The sequence below is a fragment of the Rhamphochromis sp. 'chilingali' genome (assembly GCF_963969265.1).
Source record: "Rhamphochromis sp. 'chilingali' genome assembly, chromosome: 1".
NCBI classification, from domain to species: domain Eukaryota; kingdom Metazoa; phylum Chordata; class Actinopteri; order Cichliformes; family Cichlidae; genus Rhamphochromis; species Rhamphochromis sp. 'chilingali'.
In genome coordinates, this window is record NC_137929.1 from 65,861,703 (window position 1) to 65,879,948 (window position 18,246).

General features: G+C 41.5%; 1 long non-coding RNA gene and 1 pseudogene across 3 annotated transcripts; one reads left to right on the forward strand and one right to left on the reverse strand.

Moving 5' to 3' along the window:
* Positions 1-5,284: 5,284 nt before the first annotated feature.
* On the reverse strand, positions 5,285-13,742 carry LOC308405561. 2 transcript variants are annotated; one of them, XR_013973357.1, is made up of 3 exons: positions 12,237-13,742; positions 9,110-12,125; positions 5,285-8,050 (listed from the first exon to the last, which is right to left on the reverse strand). It is a non-coding gene; the product is annotated as an uncharacterized lncRNA (long non-coding RNA). The 2 variants fall into 2 exon arrangements; XR_013973358.1 differs by having other exon boundaries at positions 9,110-13,742.
* LOC308405401 (nuclear factor 7, ovary-like) lies at positions 13,686-15,247 on the forward strand (annotated as a pseudogene). The gene is made up of 2 exons (XR_013974754.1): positions 13,686-13,748; positions 13,850-15,247. The product of XR_013974754.1 is annotated as a nuclear factor 7, ovary-like (transcript).
* The last annotated feature ends 2,999 nt before the right edge of the window (positions 15,248-18,246 follow it).

Below are 18,246 nucleotides of genomic sequence, written 5' to 3' on the forward strand. Positions count from 1 at the left end.
ATGATTTTCTGAATGATAGACAGATCCTGGAGATATTCCAGTCTGGATTTAGGGTGAACCACAGCACAGAGACGGCTCTCCTAAAGGTTTTAAATGATCTTAGATGTAACTGGGACTCCCAAAAGCTCTCAGTCCTGGTGCTACTGGATCTAAGTGCAGCCTTTGATACAGTAGACCACGCTATTCTTTTAAACAGGCTGAAACACATGGTGGGCCTCTCTGGTGCTGTACACAACTGGTTCACTTCCTGTTTCTCAGACAGAACTTTTATGGTGAGTATGTGTGACAGGTGAGACCTGGAGACTTGGGACCGCCCCTGGTGGGCGGAGCTGGTCTTTGCTCCTTTCATAAGCACAGGTGTGGGCAATTGGGTATTCCTCTGCAAACCTGAAGCTGCGAGTGCTTGGTCCGAGTTGGGCAAGTTGGTGTTTCTTAACTCCTGTCTATGAAAGTCTGATACGGGTCATCCCCTAAACTTCTGTTAGAACGGTAGGTTACACAAAAATGTACCACGTGAGCTCTGGCTGTTGGCAGAGGTTTACAGTTATTTCCACCTTTGTAGGTGGGAAACATTGCTCCCGTGAGAACGGTATAGTGGACTTCATCGCCACTGACCCACATTTATTAGGGTGTGACACGAACGTGTGGCCAGGTAACAAAACCAATTCCGTTGAGGAATATTCCTCTGTTTTATTGTCCAGCTAGTGATCTCCTGCCTTTTATTCACAGAGTACCGAGCTGCTGCTTTGCCAGGTGGATTTCTGGCTGCGGCCAAAGGACCCGACACATCAGTGTGTTTTAATTTGTTTTAAACTGGTGTAAGTCGACAGACTGACTGTTGCGGCTGTCGATGGTTTTGTTTTTTGTTTTAATTTTTTTCTGTATCAGTAGGCACCACAGATATTGATCCTTTTAGTATTTTTATATATATATATATATATATATATATATATATATATATATATATATATATATATATATATATATATATATATATAAAATTGCCAAAGGAAAGGAAGTTGCCTAATAATTATGCACACCTGATATAGGGTGTTGATGTCATTAGACCACACCCCTTCTCATTACAGAGATGCACATCACCTAATATGCTTAATTGGTAGCAGGCTTTTGAGCCTATACAGCTTGGAGTAAGACAACATGCATGAAGAGGATGATGTGGACAAAATACTCATCTGACTAATAATTCTGCACTCCCTGTACTCCTGGTTCTACCCAGAGCTCTTTTTTAGTTCTCCAATAGAAAAGGGACAACTCATTACATCTTCAGTACTCTCCTTCCTCCCTAAAGCTTCAAAATTGTATCCTTTAGTCCTCTCTCTTCCTCGTTTACTCTCATCTGATAAATTTCTCCCACTATGTATATCAACAAAAGTAATTGCCAATAAATCAGCTTTTCCCCTATCAGTTACAGCTACTTGATTATTCTTATCAACTATTGGATAACTCCATTCTCTTTTGTCTCCCCCCATTTTCCTGATCATCCCCCAAACCTCCCCTATTTGAATATTAGGCCTACTGCCAATTGTATTAAAGAAATCTCTCCAATACGTTCTTTGTTCTTCTTACTGTACTTCTGACTTTTGGCTGTGCTTTTTTGTAGTCAATTAAATGTTGAAAATTATGATCCCGCTTGACCAACTTAAATGCGCCATTTCTTTTTCTAACTACTAGGTTACATTCATCATTCCACCGTGGAACTGATCTCCCCCTAACTTTTCCTGATGTCTTTGAAAAAGCCTCCTCAGCAGAGCTTAAAATACTTTGACTAATTTCTTGATTCATTCTTTCAACACTCAAATGATTACGAACCTCTAAAAGCTTCCTCTCACACAACCTACTAAATTTCCCCCAATTTGCCTTCCCAAACACCCACTTCCCTCCAAATGCTTCAGGTACCTGTATTTGACCAATCCTTACTACCAGATAATGATCACTACCAAAAAGCTTATTCTTTACTTGCCACTCACATAATGGTGCTAAAGAACTAGAAGCAAAAGTTAAATCTAATATGGAATCCTTGCCAGAGCTAATATAAATTCTTGTCTTCTTCCCGTCGTTTAAATATATAAGATTTTAAACATAAACATATAATAAACATACAAGCAGAAATTCTAACACTTTCATTATTATATCTGGAGACTTTAATCATGCCACACTGCATTCCTACGGTGGCCCTGAGAGGCAAACGGACTGCAACTTCAGAAAACACTTGCAAAAAGAAAAACGCTGCAAAAAGAAAAACACCTGCAAAAAGAAAAACACTTTTTTTTTTTTTTGCCTGTCCCGTTTGGCTCTTTTGCCATCAGAATTATTGTCTAAAGGCAAAGAAAGATGCCCAACGGATTTACTTTACCAAATTGACCATCCCAGCCTTGCCATAATGGTCCATTTGATTCACCTTTTATTGTTTATTTTATTTTCACTTGCTGAATACGGGACAGACTTGACTGGGGGAAAGAAGGGGAGAAAGAAAGAGGGAAAGAGAAACAGCTGAGAAGAGGGACGGGGGAGAAGGGCAAAAAACAAAAACCAACAGAATGGGCAGAGAAAAAAAAATGCATATATCGATTGAAGGAAATTGCCGTCCCGGGTTTCCTCCGTGGCGTGAGCGATAAGCAGAGTTTTGTCCTTTCCTTCTAAGATTCCTAATTATTTAAAGTAACACTCAGGTATGCCATTCAGCGTGTTAGTACGAGCTCGGGAGCAGCTTGGGAGAACAAGAAAACAGAGACTGCTTTAGGTTGCCTTCCCAATCGACTCAAAGGTTTATTTGATACACAGCAGTTTATATAGAGGAAAAAAAGGTTCGTGTGTCAGCAAGTTCTCAGTTCAAACCAGTACAGACCAAATAAGGAAACGTCTTCCTGCCTTCTGAGCAAAGTATCCCTTGTGTAGTTTATCAGTTCAGCTATAATTTATGATCATCCCAGCAAAATACACAGAATACAGAGTTCTTTCATTAGTGAATTCTGAAACAAACCACCTGGCCTTTAACGAGCCTTTTTCTAAGAGATAAGGAAGGGAGGATGGGAGTAAGGAAGTGGTCTCGTCTCTGTGGTGTTTTCGACCTTGGGGTACCAGCCTGTGAGTCTTACACATTAATTCTTGGGTCAGAGAGAAAGAGAAAAACAACTAGTAGATGGACCTTATTGAGTAACAGTTTTCCTGTATAAAACAATCTTCTGTAAATGCTAACCGTGGTATCAAAATATCATAACAGTTCTCCCCTTTTATCATGAAATGATAACATAGTATAAAGACAGAATGTAATAACATAATATAAAGACAAATCATAAATGTGAAACAAATCATAAATGTAACTAGTCCTTTGAGGAAGCTTAATATCAAAAATTCCGAGAGCGTATACATGGTATCACACAACAGACAATAATCATCGAAAACATGCTGCAACGGTTACAAAGGCTACAATTAGTTCCTTCCATCTTCCAAACGTGTCCTGTAGCCACTTATGTAGCCACTGACCGTGACCTGCATTGGCAATTAGTTCTATCTGCAATGCTTCAAGTTTATTCATAGCTTGTGTGAATGAACCGTTAGGAGCGGTGTTATTGGGAATGAAAGTACAGCATACATCAGCGGTTACTAGACCACAGGTACCGGTCCAATTAACAGGTAGAGCTAATCTAAGGGTATTATTGCACATCCAATAAGCATGTGGGATTGCTCTAGTTAGGCGCGTGACCATGTGTGATTTAACTAACTCCCCCCAGTCAGTGTCATTTAAGACACCCTCTGGGGGAACAATGATCGATTCTCTGCTCGAACTTGAACTGTGTGTGTGTTCCTCCAGATATGATAAAACTTCAGCCACAGAGACAGCTAGCCATGTCTCATTACAGCGTGCACCTGGGGAGTCAGAGAAGAATGTATAGTTATCCTTTGTATGATCTATGTGTGTGTCTGGGCCAGTTAACTTTAGTCTGCGCAGACATATCATACTAGTATTAAAATGGAGAGGGATCTGTCCTAAGGGCAGTGAGGGTTTTAACCTATTCTTAGGGCGTTTCATTGGGGCGCAGGTCCCTGCGGTGTCATTAGATAACTTCAATAATTCGCCTAATGGAGTCTCAGGGTTAGTTGGTGTGTGTGTGTGTCTAAGTAAGCAGTCGAGAGGGCTCAGAGTCAACTGTAAAGCGTCTTTAAAGAGAGCATTATCTCCGCCGATTTTCTCTAGTCCCTCAGTGAGGGGGAAACCGGATATGGGGTATCCTACTATTACCTGTTCTGGATTAGCCTTTGAACAGACATAACAGTTACTGTTTCCTAAATCACGAGCGGCTGTTCTGGCATTTTCATACCAGGCGTTAGCTCCTGCTCTAGAGGGTGCATAAAATGGTTCATTAGTGGCGTCTATGTTGCTATTTACTGATTTTAGGGAACGTGAGGAGTGCATTAAGTAGGTGTCTTGCAAAATAGAGCATGAGGTATAGTCAGCAAAATATGACCTGCAGAAATGTGAACATGGTTGCAGTTTACAATACAAAATAGCAAAGAGAAATCCTAAGGTTAATGCGATAGATGTGATAAATAACCTAAATATATAAGAAAAACAGTTCTTCAGTCGTCTCCTGGCCTGGTCCCAGGTTCGAGAGACATTGAATAAGCGTCGTATGATGACAATGGGCATTTCATTTTCTCCATTATCAGGATGGAATGAGTCTAGCTTTATCAGGTTAGACATCATGTGGTACTTTTGGCTTTCTGTTCCTGCTGGATGTTTGAGTACCTTGTTGTTGTTCTTTCAGACGTTGTGTGTTAATCAGTGATTGCGTGTGTGTATGTAACTTTTGGATCCGGGCGCTGGCTCGCCTGAGATGTCATCTACCCGTGTGTGTTTATTTGCTCTAGTTCCGGGCGCTGGCTCGCCGGAGATGTCGTCTGCTTGATCCGACGCCTGAGATGGTCCGATTGGGCTGGTCTTAACCCTGCTGGCATGAATCCACTGAGGTTGTCCGTCTGTGAGGATGCTGGTTCTTCGTCACTGCCAGTACAGTCTGGGGCTGGAACACGCGCGGCCTCCCAGAGAGTCCTTGGTTTTAGTGGCTTCTCCAACATGCATCTCCTTGTCTCCACTGGTGGAACTGTGGAGGGGAAAGGCTGAGAGAGACAAACTTTCTGATAGTTATTATTCAGTTTTTCTACCAGGTTGTGAACATCAGTGGACAATGCAATATACATCACCTTCTACTAGCGGTGCCCCTCTGGAAGCTGACCATGGTGTTGGAAATAGTCTTATTTCAAATGGAAATAATTTGGTTACTGTAGATTGAGTCATTCTAATCTCACACAGGACTTGAGGAAGTAATTTGACCCAGGTCATTAAAGTTTTAGCACACTTTTGAATTACTTCTAATGTGAATGAAGATCCTCTATCACTGTTAATCTGGTGAGGTATTCCGAATCTGGGTATTATTTCATTGCTCAACTTTTGACAGACTACTTCTGCAGTTTCTTTTGATGTTGGATAAGCTTCTACTCATTTACTAAATTGATCCACTATTACCAGTAAGTACTTGATGCTTCCTTGCGCTGGCATATGTGTAAAATCAATTTGTAATGTATGAAATGGAAAATCTGGTTGTGGTAAATGCTGATGTTTTGCTTTTGATTTACCTACATTAGTTCGCGCACATGTTAGACAGGTTGCTAATATGCTTTTTACTGCATGTGATGTTTTCTCAATTACAAATCTTAATTTTATTGCCCCTATTACCCCTCTTTGTCCGACATGACTCACACAGTGAAAATGTCGGGCAAGGACTGGCATCAGGGAATATGGGAGGGCAATCAAACCCTTAAGATTTTGTATAAGCCATCTCTGTCATCTAAGGTACAGTCATTATTCTCACAATAGGTGTAATCACATGCAGAGGCTTGCTCTTGTATGAATTTTAAATCAACATTTGTTCCTAAATAGTCTGGGAGTTTAACAAGTGACAGCTGTAGGGGCACAGATAATACTTCCTGCGGAGGTGGGAGCTGTGATGCAGCTGCAGCCTTGGCTGTCACGTCTGCTAAGGCATTACCTGTTGCTTCGTCTGTGTCAGCTGTACTGTGTCCTTTCGTTTTTACAACTGCAACGGCCGATGGTAGCTGTATAGCCTGAAAAAGTCTTTGAACAAAATCACAATTTAGCAATTTATTTTCCATCAGCAGATCTAAATCCTCTTTGTCTCCACAATGTGCCAAAGTCATGCACAACGCCAAATGCATAGCGGCTGTCTGCGTAAATTGTCATACGCTTATCCAAATGTAGCTCACAGGCGCGTATTAAAGCCATGAGCTCTGCTTTTTGTGCTGAGTGAAATGGTAATGAGTGAGCCTCTAGTATGATGTCAGGCAATGTTACCACTGAATAGCCACAAAGAAATGAGTTGTCACTCGGCCTTGAACAGGACCCGTCCACATAAACCGTGGCTGAGTCTGGGATAGGTGTCTGCTCTAAATCTGGACGTGGTGCTGTCGATTCCTGTATACGTGTCATGCAGTCATGATCGTCAAGCCTGTCTGAGCCATCCTGTCGGTCAGAAGAACACAGCATAGGATCAATAAATGTGCTGGCGAATCAGGTGTGCTGCTCGCTTTTATAGTGAGATTTGCATATGTTGTGTAGTTATGTTTGCTAGAATGGTCGTGACCTGGTGATTGGTGTGTAGAATAGTGTCATGTGAGAGTGTAAGCTTCTCGCAGTCCCTTATCATGATAGAGCAAGCTGCTACTGCCCTCAGGCAGGCCGGCATTCCTGAACAACCACGGACAGCACCTTTGAGTGGCGGAGGTCAGCACTCCCTGTAATGCATTGAAAGAGGCAGTCATTTCTGTGGACCACAGTATTCGAGGAGGCTTGTCTTTTTTACAACAGTCACGCAGAATGTGGTCATGAAAAGAACAGTCTGGTATCCACTGTCTGCAATAGTTCACCATGCCCAGGAAGGACAACATTTCCTTCTGTGTAGTGGGACGAGGGACAGAGGTCACAGCTTTGACCCTGTCTGCAGTCATGGAACGTTTTCCGTGAGACAGTGTGAATCCCAAATATTGAACAGAAGTCTGACAGTACTGCATTTTCTTTGCTGATGCTTTGTGGCCAGTCTTTTGGAGGTGCTGGAGAGGCATGTGTGTAGCAGTTTGACATAGTTTTTCACTTTCAGCACAGAGGAGGAGGTCATCCACATGTGGATCAGGGTGCAGCCCTGGAGGAGTGAAGCACCATTGAGAAAGCAGCAGAGCTGTCTATCATGCCTTGGGGCAAACGAGTCCAAGTGTACTGCTTATTTCTATGTGTGAATGCAAATAACGGCTGTGTGTCTTACTGAGAAAAAGGAGCGGAGCATAAATCCACCACGGTGAAATGTGTATGCAATGCATGTCAATATGCTGTGAACATCTGAAACGAGAGGTGGCAGAGGAATGTTGACTGCATTAATTTGCCTTAAGTCTTGTATGAAACGCCATACGCCAGGTTTGTTAGGCTTTGGCACAGGATTGACAGGAGTATTATATGGAGATACTGTAGGCTTTATTACTCCTGTAGTCTCTAAATCTCCTATCATGACATCTAGGGCTGCGGCTTTTTCGGCAGAAATGGGATGTTGCTTGACATATACTGGCTTGTTGTGTTTTAATAGGTGTACGTGATAAAGTGTACAGTCAATAAATCCTATATCATTCTCACTTTTTGACCACAATGTCATATTCTGGTATTCAGCTGGCAATGTAACTGCAGAAATAGTACAGTGGATAGGTTAGGTTAGATCTATGTGACGACATATTTCGTAACCTATGTCTGAGTTATGTAACAAAATCACTGTTTGACCTTCACTTGTGTGAGCAGTTATCATGTTGTTGAACAGTGTGAGAGAAACAAAAGTGTGGCTCCCAGTCATGGGATTACCTGTTAGTGGCGTCTGTACACGTTTTTTTGGCACAGTGTGTGACATAGAGTACCGGACAAAAAGGATGTTGAGTTCATTCTCTGCTGAGGGTCCAGCTGACACAGAGGATGTTCCTTCTCCATCATGTCGGTACATAGGGCAGAGAAAACATAAGCTGTTATCAGTGTCAGCAAACATTTCACCCTTTGTGTTAAATTAAATACACAAATTCATTTTTGCTTTGGGTGTCTGCGGCTGCTGGAAAACTGAGCTAAATTTGCACCTCTAGCTTGTTCAACAGTGCATAAAGCGTTTTATGAATACTAGGATAGATTCATCAGGCTTCTGTTTACACATAGTTACTGCATTTAAGTCAATTTTGTCTCTGGACATTGTGAGCAGGAATTTCTTTAGATTCTTAAAGAAATTGGTGATTTTGTCATTATTTACCCACAAAAACTCTGCAGTTGTGGATGCTTTATCATGCTTTGGGTCTGTTTGTTTACTACCGCGAGTGTTGGCGTGAGGACCTTTGTCATTCCGGCTTTGTTTTTCCTTTTTTCCTTTTAGATAAGTCTTTATTAAAGTTCGGGTAACAGGTTTTTCTTTAGCTACCTCTAAACCTCTAGCTACGATATCGTGGCGTTTCATGTGGGTGTCTATTGTGGACACTGCCTGATGCAAAAGTTTTTCTTCATAGTCGTCTAAATTGTTTTTCATAAGTTCCTCACATTCTTCTTTCAAAAGTTTTTCTCTCTTTCTATGTTCTGCTAATTCTTCCTCGCGGCGTATATATTGTTTTTCCTGATCCTGTTTAAAGAGATGGCTGAGACCCGTTGCATATGATTCAGGTTTTTTGTCACTGTCTTTTAAGCTGGTTGGATCAAAGCGCTGACGTTGTTTGCATGCGGCTGCGGCAGCAACTATTAATTCAGTCTCATCGTAATGAGGTGGGGCTGTAGGCTGAACGGCTGAACATGCAAGACTAGCTTTTCCTGCGGTAGGTTTATGTTCTTTGCTAGAGCCTGCACTAGTTTTATTTGATGTTAAAGCATCTACGCCTGGTTCCGGTCCTTTTGTCCATAGCGGTAACATTTGATGCATCACGTCGCGGCATTCTATCATATTTTCTACAGGACTTTTTAAGCAGACTACTTTTCTTATCACAAATGATATTCAACATTTCTACTGACCTGGTTTCTGGCGATAATCGTTCGGGATAAGGCTCCGAAAATAAATTAGAATGCATTGAACTTCTTAAGTTGTAAACAAAGTCAGTCACATAAGCACTCCCGCATGTTCTGGATACGTGATCATGGACGTCTTCACCGATTCGTGGACGTGGGTTACACGTAACTGGAAATGGGAGTCGTACTGAGCTGTTGTTTGAGACTTTAAATTTAATTTTTTTTTGGTTTTACAGGTAATTTTGATTTTTTATCGGACTTGTCTGTGGTTTTTGAATTATTCTGACCCATGTTCAGTGATTTCCAGAGGGGTTTACACGCTTGAAGGATTTATGTTAGTATTTTCGCTGCGGCACAGCTGAGGTTACTTCAAATTTATTGCTAGCAATTTTTGTTTGCGTGAGCAACTCTCACTTAGCGAGCAACTTCTCGCTTAACGAGCAACTTCTCGTAAAACAACAGGCAACTTCCTGTGTCTTTCTGCTTTTAATTTACTGCTTTTAACCCTTGTATGGTAATCGGGTCTGTGAGACCCGTTTTCAGTTTTCTTTCGTTTTTTTTTTTTTTTTTTTTTTTAACAAAATTAAATTTAATTATTTACTAGCTTTCTGTGAGTGAGCAACTTCTCACTTTTTAACGTACGTTTCAAGATAACAGGCAACTTCCTGTGTCACTCTTTCTGAGCAACTTCTCACTTAACGAGAAGTATTTAAGACAACAGGCAACTTTCTGTGTCACTTTTTCTGAGTGAGCAACTTCTCACTTTTTAACGTACGTTTAATTAAACAATTAATTATTATTATTTTTTTTTTTTAAACAAAATTAAAATATTCAAGACAACAGGCAACTTCCTGTGTCCACCAACACCACACAAGGGTTAATTTACTTTATTCGGGGACTGAGGAAGTCGTCAGTGTATCTCTCTGGATCACTAAGTGAAACTTCGTCAGCATATCCCGTTTTTTTATGGATCGATCACTGAGAGAGGTATAATAGGTCTCTATATAAATATGAAAGACGCATATTTACCTTCTGTCAGTCATCCCACTAATGACACCAAAATTGAAGGAAATTGCCGTCCCGGGTTTCCTCCGTGGCGTGAGCGATAAGCAGAGTTTTGTCCTTTCCTTCTAAGATTCCTAATTATTTAAAGTAACACTCAGGTATGCCATTCAGCGTGTTAGTACGAGCTCGGGAGCAGCTTGGGAGAACAAGAAAACAGAGACTGCTTTAGGTTGCCTTCCCAATCGACTCAAAGGTTTATTTGATACACAGCAGTTTATATAGAGGAAAAAAAGGTTCGTGTGTCAGCAAGTTCTCAGTTCAAACCAGTACAGACCAAATAAGGAAACGTCTTCCTGCCTTCTGAGCAAAGTATCCCTTGTGTAGTTTATCAGTTCAGCTATAATTTATGATCATCCCAGCAAAATACACAGAATACAGAGTTCTTTCATTAGTGAATTCTGAAACAAACCACCTGGCCTTTAACGAGCCTTTTTCTAAGAGATAAGGAAGGGAGGATGGGAGTAAGGAAGTGGTCTCGTCTCTGTGGTGTTTTCGACCTTGGGGTACCAGCCTGTGAGTCTTACACATTAATTCTTGGGTCAGAGAGAAAGAGAAAAACAACTAGTAGATGGACCTTATTGAGTAACAGTTTTCCTGTATAAAACAATCTTCTGTAAATGCTAACCGTGGTATCAAAATATCATAACATCGATCACCTGGATCACCTGTTGAGAAAGAAAAAAGAGAACAAGCAGAAGAAAACAAGAGTAATAGAATAAACAACATCACAATGATATATGGGAATATGACAGTAAATACTAAATATTAAACATTATTGTGCAGCACATAAGATCAACAGAACACAGTGTGCTTTGAGGTAGGAGCCAAAAAGGGTGTAGTTTGTGGGTGTGATCACCCGTGTGTACACCTGTGAGCATGGACGCGCTTGTTTTTAAAAGGTTCCTTCATGTAATGATCTGCTAGAGGGTGTGTGTGGGTGGGTGGGTGGGGGGGGGCCACAGCCCCGTCCTCCAGGGTATGAAGCAGGTATGGAGGAGATCAAAACTCCAGACATCCAGAGGCCCCCAGAACACAAGAGACCAAGGAAGACCAACAGAGGGGCAGCCGCGCCACTGTCCCAGTAAGAGCTGAGGAGAGTCCCAGATGAGGGCTCACTCAGCAGCCGCGGAGCAGAAGCCAGGGGGAGTTGTAGTGACGCGCCCGTGAGCTCCGCCGGCAGCCAGCTGTGCCTGAGTGACTGAGCCCCAGAAAAAGAAAAACACTTGCAAAAAGAAAAACGCTGCAAAAAGGAAAATGCTGCAAAAGCACACAAGACACAATGGAAATGTTTCTGGGGAGAAAATAACCCGACGGACCAGTTGCATGAACCAAAACATGCTAACAAGTGCACTGGGACTGGGAGACACTTCAAAGAAGTGGAAGCGGGGCGGCCAAAGAGTAAACTTTCAAAAGTAAGTACTAGGGATGGGTATTGATAAGATTTTCACAATTCAGATTCCATTTTCGATTCTGTTTAACGATTCGATTCTTTATCGATTCTTTTGAAAAAGGAGAACACTAAGGTTGATTAGCTTAGAACTTTGTTTTATATCTTCTCTTTGAACGAGATAGAAATTTAGGAGTAACATGGCCTTACAAACCCAACAGTGAGATCTTAAGAGATCCACAGCCTACGGCTCTTCAATGGGGTGTCACAGGGTCCCCAGGAAAAAAAATGTATATGTAAAATAATAAAATAAATATTCTTCTGTAGCAATAACAAAGTATAACATAAATTATTCTATAGCAATTACACAAGAATATCCAGTAATCTCCCTGCCTACAATTAAACACATTCACTTACCGGAAATCGGGGGCATCTGCTGTGGCAAATGCCTTTTACTACAAACTTAGTCACTGCTCGGTGACATCCTGGCCTGAAAGGAGACTCTACCGGTAGACTGCAGCGAAAACTGCCAGCATCTGAGCCAGACTCTGTCTCTCTCATCATGGTCACCTAAATGCACAGTAATGGCAGGTTGTGTAATAAGGCAGGTCGCGCTAACATAATACTGCCCCTTATTATTATTATTATTAGTATTATTAGCACTATCAGTTGATTATTTACCTGCCGCATTAACGGGAAAGGACGTGCAAACGTTACCGCTGCTGCTGGGTTGAGATTCACGAGTCCGGAGCAGAATTAAAAAGACGGCATTCATTTAAGGTCACTTAATCGCAAATGTTTAATAATGAAGAACATTAAAACATTACTGTTGGCCACATGCCGGCAAAGTTATGTGACATTAGCGATGTTTGTACTTTCAGCGTTTACTTTGTTTTAAAGCCTTTACTTTATACGCAGTTCAGTGGTTGCTGGAGTACTTTTCTATGCATTATGAACAATGCTGGGCATCCTCTGCACACGGCCATAAACAACCAGAAGAGTCTGTTCAGTGACAGGTTGCTTCTCCCAAAGATAAGAACTAACAGACTTAAAAACTCCTTTGTCCCACACGCCATCAGACTGTTTAACTCCTCTCTGGAGGGGAGAGGGAGGGGAGACAGGAGGACAAAGGAGGGGGGAACAACTAAGCTGTAGTTCCTCTTCACTTCACTGTGCAATAATTTTTGTGCAATACTTTTGTTAATAATCAACGGTGCAATAGACCTCAATACTTGAAATGTGCAATTCACTTGTATTCTTATTCCTATTTATTCTGTTTATCCTCTTTGTATATTTTATTTATATATGTCTCTGTATTTATATATGTGTATATATATATAATATTCTGCTCACGCTCTGTAACTTCTGTCGGTGCTGTGCTTTTGGAAACCAAATTTCCCAGAGGAACCCAACCGAGGGATTAATAAAGTTTTATCTTATCTTATCTTCCTTTACCATTGTAGTCTGTTTTCTCACTCACCCATAACGAATGGTGTGCATTAAAATGCCCACACCATATAATATTTTCTTTCATGTCTATTTCCTCCAGCTTATATCTTAAAGTCGATAACTTACTGTAAAGATAAAAGAAAAGCGACTTTTCAAACATAGCGGAGGTGCCGTTGTTGTTTTCTGGTGACGCAACTTCCGTCGACAGACGATTGGTAGTCTACAGTTCTCCTATTGGTCCACAGTCTGCGGGCGGGGCGAGCCCTTCTAATAATCAGAAGAAAGTTTGAAAGAAAAACTGCCAAACAGCTGCAACACTGAGTCATGCTTTATTTTCTGAACTTCACAAAATGTTTACTTTTTGACCTGCGGTGACAGTCTGCGCTCTGCTGTCACACTCACACATTTATAAGAGGAAGTTGAATGAAGCTCCGCCCCCCACGTGTTTAACACGCAACAAACCAGGAAACTGGCTTTTTTTTTCGAGCGTCGTTCCAGACCATACTCCGTACCAGTTGGTGGCGGTAATGCACCTTTCAATTGTTTGCCAACCGCCAGTACAACTGTAACAAAGAAGAAGAAGAAACTGGCCGTTCTTTGTCCTCAGTAAAGAGAGACGCACAGACGATCAGACTGAGCTCAGACCAAACTAGCAGCTTCCTCTGAGTGAGTCCAGCTACAGGAGAGAAAAGTGGAAAACTCCAACACTGCTGCTTCAAGCTGCTGACGCTCCACACACTGAATGTGAGTTTGAGCAAAAACACGACTCAAAGGAAGTTTCAGTGAAGGTGGTAGAGGAGGGAGGGGAGCCAGGACTGACTGTACTGCCTGTCTGCTGTTTTCAGCTTCACTCACAGACTCAATGGCTTCCAGATCAGAGGAGGATCTCTGCTGTCCGGTCTGTCAGGAGGTCTTCAGAGATCCTGTTCTTCTGTCATGTAGCCACAGCTTCTGTGAACACTGTCTGAAGAGATGGTGGAGAGAGAAAGGGGAACGTGAGTGTCCAGTTTGTAAGGAAATATCTTCAAAGAAGCATCCACCTTTAAACCGAGCTTTAAAGAACCTGTGTGAGTCGTTCTTACAGGAGAGAGCTTCAGAGGATCTCTGCAGTCTGCACTCTGAGAAACTCAAACTCTTCTGTCTGGACCATCAGCAGCCAGTGTGTGTCGTCTGCAGAGACTCAGAAAAACACACCAATCACAGATTCAGACCCATCGATGAAGCTGCACAACAACACAAGAAGGAACTTCAGGAAACTCTGGAGCCCTTAAAGAAGAAGTTAAAGGTTTGTGAAGAAGTTCAAGTGAAGTTTGATCAAACAGCAGAACACATTAAGGTCCAGGCCCGACACACAGAGAGGCAGATTAAGGAGCAGTTTAAGAAGCTTCACCAGTTTCTAGCAGAGGAAGAGGAGGCCAGGCTGGCTGCACTGAGGGAGGAAGAGGAGCAGAAGAGTGCGATGATGGAGGCTCTGAGCAGAGAGATAGCAGCTCTTTCAGACACAGTCAGAGCCACAGAGGAGGAGCTGAGAGCTGAAGACGTCTCATTCCTGCACAACTACAAGGCTGCAGTGGAAAGAGTCCAGCGCTGCCCCCTGCTGGATGATCCACAGCTGCCCTCAGGAGCTCTGATAGACCAGGCCAAACACCTGGGCAACCTGACCTTCAACATCTGGAACAACATGAAGGACATGGTCTCCTACACTCCTCTCATCCTGGACCCAAACACTGCTGATCCAAACCTCATCCTGTCTGAAGATCTGACCAGTGTGAGACGAGGAGGAGAGAGGCAGCAGCTTCCTGATAATCAAGAGAGATTTGATTTGTTCTGCTCTGTCCTGGGCTCTGAGGGCTTTAACTCAGGGACTCACAGCTGGGATGTTGATGTAGGAGACAGTACAGGGTGGGAACTGGGTGTGTTAGCAGAGTCTGTGCAGAGGAAGGGACGCATACAGTCTGGATTATGGGGAATAGTGTGCAGTTTAGGTATGTACTACACACTCTCACCATCAGCTCCTTTCACTGTTCTCCCAGTCCAGAAGAAGCTCCAGAGGATCAGAGTGAATCTGGACTGGAACAGAGGAAAGCTGTCGTTCTCTGATCCTGATACTAACACACACATACACACCTTCACACACACTTTCACTCACAGGATGTTTCCATACATTAACACTGGTGGTAAAGCAAAGGTGTGTCCGTTGAAGGTGTCAGTGTCAGTGCAGCAGATGAGTTGAGGATGATGATGTTTCTAATGTTGTTTCCTGTCAGTGAGTTGAAGCTGTTAAACTGCAGCTGTCCTCCTGCTGCCTCGTTGTTCCAAAGCTCTTTGTTTCTCTTTTAGTCTCACTGTTTCTTTCTGTTTCTGCTGTCCACCTTTTCACATGGAAAATCATTTCACTGTTTCTCACTGAATGACTCCCCAAACTAGATTTGAAATTCTATCAAGTTTCTAATCATTACAAGTGATTCATGTTTCTATTTGATGTGTAAATGGAGATGATTTAGTTTGCTGGGATATGGACTGACATGTGTTGAATGGGAGGAGCAGTTTGTTGTTGTCTTCTTGTCTGTTTATGACAACAATAAATATGTTGTTGAAACAATGATTCATGTTTAACTCCATATATGAAATGTTTCTGCTCTTTGAATTCTGTTTGATTAAAGACTTTCTTCATGACACAAATGAGATTTCAGTGTATTAATAGAACTAAATAAGCTCAGAGTTGAAAGGCTGGAGTATTATGTACGTGCTTCACTGTCAGGATCTTCAGGGGGATTCAAAGGGAAACATCAAACTGCTGTAATGAGATAAACTAGTTGGGCTGAACACACTTATCTGTAGTTTAGAATAGAATAGTCTTTATTGTCATTGTACAGAGTGCAATGAAATTGGAGTGCCACTCCCTTGGTGCAAGTTTCAATAATAAATATAAATGTAAAATATAAAAAGTACAAAAAGACAATCGTAAGTACTCAAACAATAGTATGTACAATATATACAGGATAGCAGCATTAATATAATGACAGTGACGGTATGGAATAGGTTCAATTGTTTTTGTGCTTATTTACTACGGTGATAGCTCTGGGAAAGAAGCTATCCCTGAATCTGTTTGTCCTGGTTTTATGTGACCTGTACCGTCGGCCTGATGGTAATAGTTCAAACAGTTGGTTGCTGGGGTGAGAGTGGTCCTTGATGATATTGCCAGCTCTGCTGAGGTACCGAGAGTTTGCAGTGACCTCCAGGCTGGGCAGAGAGCAGCCAGTGATCTTCTGGGCTGTGTTGATGACCCTCTGCAGTACTTTCCTGTCTGCAGCTGAGCACCCTGCATACCATGTTGTTATGCCGTACGTTAGGATGCTCTCTATGGTGGCTCTGTAAAATGTCACCAGCAGCCTCTCCTCCAGGTTGTTCCTCCTGAGCACTTTCAGAAAGTGGAGACGCTGCTGGGCCTTTTTTACCACCGCCGTGGTATTTGCAGTCCAGGAGAGGTCATCAGAGACTGCCAAAATGAAATAAATAAATATATCATTAAATAATCAATTAAATGTGTCAATAATTAATTAAAATGTGAAATGCATAAATAATTAATTAAATGTGTCAATAATTAATTAATTGCATGTGTCATAACTACATATTTAATTAATTAATTCCAATTTTAATTAATTATTGACACATTTAATTAATTATTTAATGGTATATTTAATTCATTCATTATGGCAGTCCTGGCGTTCCATAAAAATCATCCATGCTTTATTTTGTTTCAAAAGCTGTCTTCCACCTGAAGGAACATCAATTGTTGTACTGAGTGCCAGAAGAAAAGAAGACATTTTTAGAATTTATAGAGTTTAGTTCTTTTATTTTCTTTGTGTAATGTTTAGATTTTCTTTTCTTCTCTTCTGTTTTAAGTCTTCATTTGAGGCTAATTAGTGTGATTTACATCTGGCTCTGCATTTAGATTATGTAATTATTATATATTTTATATTGTGATTTTCTCTGTATCAGGGGATAGCTCAGTAGGTAAAGTGGTCGCCCCATGATCGGAAGGTCGGCGGTTCGAATCCACTTAACGGCTACCCTGAGGTACCCCTGAGCAAGGTACCGTCCCTACACACCGCTCCCCGGGCGCCTGCTTAGTGGGCTGCCCACTGCTTCACTGAGTGAATGGGTCAAATGCAGAGAAAAACAAGTAATTTCCCCATGGGGATCAATAAAGTATCCATTATTATTATTATTATTATCATGGTTTTACTGGAAAGCACTTTGGTGTACTTCGGTCTTTAAATGTGCTATATAAATATTTTTGATTTGATTTTGATTTGATCTGTGCTCGAGCTCTTTTGACCTTCAGTTTGTTTGACTGGTGTGTTCACTGCATGTTGGGCCCAGCTACACATCAATAATCACAATCCACACACACAGGTGTAGATCTACAACACTTCCTCACACAGAGCTCTTCCCAGAAAAATCACTGTAAGTCAGACATTACTGTGCAAAAGTCTTGAGTCACCTGGTATTTCTCTCTAATCAGTTTGTTTATTACAGCTTTTATCGATTGTTTAACCAGTGTTGTGAACCGAATTTCGAAACCATAATGCCACTTTCCAAAATGAACACCCATTTCCATGAACTATAAACGCTATGCTCCTGCTTTACCACATGAGTCAGATGTGATGAATTGTTACTGCAAATTTCTACACACAAATATCTAAATTTTTCAGTGCTGACGCCATGTGGTCACTTAGAAAGCACTAGCAGTTAATAATGTTAACTCACATCAGCACAGCTTCAGCTAAATTAGCACAATTAATGAAGTGGAAACACTGGGAGTCAAATCGTATCACACACCAATCTGAAACTTTGATGGAGAGACAAAACAGCCAAAGTCAGCTTTGAAATAATGGTTCCAAAGACATGCAAAGGAAGAGGTGGAGGGAGAGGAAGGAGGTCTAGGACACCAGCGAGGAGGAGGTGGAGGAACATAAATGGACATTGAGGTTTTCTAAATCCAATCCAATTTTATTTATAAAGCCCTTTAAAATATGTAGTACAGGACTAAAGAGCTGTGCAGAAAATAATTTAAAAACAATAGAATAACAGAAAACAGCAAAATAAATAAATAAAACACATAATACATAAAGATTAAAACAGCCATATTACAGTTTTTCCCAGTTGTTTACACACAATTACTTGTACTTCAGACACAATGACTACAACATGTAACTGATCCACCGACTCCCTGAAC